The sequence below is a fragment of the Quercus robur genome, chromosome 2 (genome assembly GCF_932294415.1).
Source record: "Quercus robur chromosome 2, dhQueRobu3.1, whole genome shotgun sequence".
Lineage (NCBI taxonomy): Eukaryota > Viridiplantae > Streptophyta > Magnoliopsida > Fagales > Fagaceae > Quercus > Quercus robur.
Window position 1 is genome coordinate 38,009,754 of NC_065535.1, and position 3,030 is coordinate 38,012,783.

Genomic DNA, 3,030 nt, shown 5'->3' on the forward strand with positions numbered 1-3,030 from the left:
ACATACCATCAGGGCCAGGGGCAAACAAGGGCTTCATTTGCTTCAAGGTTTGTTCAACTTCTACAGCTGCAAACTCACGGGTTAGTTCTGCATTCATTTGAGGAGTGACCTTTGTTTCAATTCCCTACAAAATTATGTTACATTTTGTTGGCACCGTAGAGGTGAAGATGTGTTTGAAGTAGTCCACCATCACTTCACCAATTTTTTGCTCTCCTTCTACCGATGTGCCATCATCAAGCACCAATTTGGAAATGAAGTTTCTTCGATTGCGTTGAGTTGCCCGACTATGGAAGTAACTTGTATTTTGGTCCCCTTCTTTTAACCATTCAACACGCGAACATTGTTGCCACAATATATCTTCTTTAACCATTAGCTCATACACCTCTTCTTTTAGAAGTTTGACCATTTCATGATTTGCCCCAGCCATGGAAAGTGCTTCAGCTTTAGCTAGTTGCTTCTTTTTGTTACTTAGCTAATTTCTAATGTTGCCAAAGGAAACATGATTCCAAGTTTGAAGATTCGCCCTGCATACTTCAACTTTACCAATCAATCGCTCCATAGGACTGCTTAAGACATTATGCTCCCATGCGTTCTTTACAACACCTTCGCATCTTTCATCCTTCAACCAAACTGCTTCGAACTTGAATCGCCTATTTCTTTTATAAAATCTAATATTTTCATCGTCTGTACTGATCCAAAGGGGACAATGATCTGATAGGTAGATGATGAACCCGAACTGATGGAAACATTTGGGACCAAGCAGGTGTGGCAACCCTTTTGTCTAGTCTAATCCAGGTTAAGTCACCATCGAATTGCCGATTACACCATATGAAAGGGTGACCAACAAAGCCTAAGTCTCTAAAGCCACAAAAATCCAAGGCACTTTTGAATTCCACCATCTACCGTTCCCTTCTGTTTGCCCCTCCCATTTTTTCTTCAAACCTCACAATCTCGTTAAAATCTCCCACACAGAACCATGGTAAGTCCATCTTTAGGCTTAAGTGTTTTAGTAGTACCTAGGAGTGTTCCCGGTTGGCTGTTATAGGATTTCCGTAGAAACCCGTAAACCGCCAGGCGTCATCCACTCCTGGGTTCACCACCACATCAATGAAGGTAGATGAGGCATCCAAAACATGAAGATCAATTCCATTCTTCCAAAACAGAGCGAGTCCTCCCCCTGAATTCACTCTTGGAACGATGAAGACATTTTCAAGGTGTAGTTTGCTTTTCAGGTTTTTGAGGAAGGGTTCTTTGGCTTTTGTTTCCATGTGAAAAAGGATGGAGGGGGAGTACTTTCTCACTAGAGCAGTAAGTTCTGGAATTGCCCTTGGCTGCCCCAATCCACGGCAATTCCAACTTATGCAGTTCATTGGGTTCGGCGGGGCTACACAACAGCCTCTGCCATTGTTGCTTGAAGGGAAACATCTTCTCTGAGGTTTTGTCTTTTTGGGGGATGAATGTCTTCAGGACTTATGGGGTTCCTACGTGTTTCAGGGTCAGACATTATAATTTCACTAGACTGTGGTTTTGGATCTCTCGTCAACTGAGTCCAAGTGGTTTTTAGGCCATTGGGTTTTGTTTTATTGGGAGTGGGGTTGTTTTGAGTGGGCTTTGGGCTTGTGGTCTGGTGAGGACATGGGCTAAGGTTTGGTTTAGGTTTTGTTTGAATGGTGGGCTCCACTTTAATGACTTGTTCTATTACACCCGAATCCTACTTAAAACTGCATATCATTATTGACTGTATTGATTAGGGGAGTGATTAGTGTACCTGCATTGATCACGTCATTAATGGCCAAGACGTTTTTTGTATCCGTTGGGGATTCCTGGATTTCCGCGAGGCAATTGATGCATTCCTTTTTTGGCTCCGATTGGACTAATCGGAGATGGGCAGAGGAAGAAGCACCATGATCCTCTGAATCAGGTTTGGCAAAGTTGTCCTTCTCCATGGCTGCCATTGGGTTGGGATTAGCTTTGGTTGGTTTTACCCCTAGGACCAGAATTGAAGCTTTACAAGTTGACAAGTCCACTTCTTCCTGCAACCAGTCCCCATAGTGTTGTTCGGACTTGCTTAGTGTTCCTTTGCTTTAAAGCCATCGCTTGCAGTCACGATCGTCATGGGCAACATTCCCGTACTAGTAGCAAAAGTTAGGGAGATGCTCGTACTTCAGTGCTTTCCCATCTGATGACTTTTCCTTCTAACCATACCTTTCGGACTCGGCTAAGGGGCTTTGTGATATCTATTCGGACCTAAAATCGAAGATAGCTACCTTTACCTCCTTCCTCCTCGGAATCAGTCATGTGAAGGAGTTAACCCAATGATCCACCGATAGCTTCCCTAACTTCTGGAGTTAGACAATGGATCAGCAGATCATGTATTTGAATCCAAAATGAAGTAAACTGGAATCGTAAGTCCGAAATGGAGGCATTCTTTCTCACCCTCTCAAAAATGACCAAATGCTTGTCATAGGTCCAGAGTACATGTTCTACAACTCTTTGGAGGTCACACTCATCCTCAAAGTCAAGGAAAAGAATGTTATCTCCCATGTCGTTAATCTTAAAGTCCTTCTGCGTTCTCCAAAGAGGTTTGAATGTTCGTGCCACCGATTCGATGTTGACCACCCTTTTTGTGAGGAATTTGGCTGCCAAAAGGAATCGGTTTGCCAACATTTCTTTGGGACAAGAAATTCCAGATTCCTCCAAATCTAGAAGGGAGAGGTTTTGCCATAACTTTTCTAGAGAATCCATCGAATCAATCAGGTTGAATGGAAGAAGGGTTGGAGACCCAACTAATCTAGCAGATCAGTAGAGGACAAGGAAACCTGTACAAGGACAAGGATAGCAAAGCTCCATTGGTGATCTTAGAAATCAGCTACGCTAACTCTAGGAGCACAGAGAGCGACTTCAGCTCTGCATTTTTTGTTTTCAAGTGTTTGTGTCATAACAAAAACTTGAAACCTTAATTATTTGTTTAACCTTTAAACTCATGGTTTCTAACCCAAACCGTTCAAAGAACCAGGGATAGGAAAGATT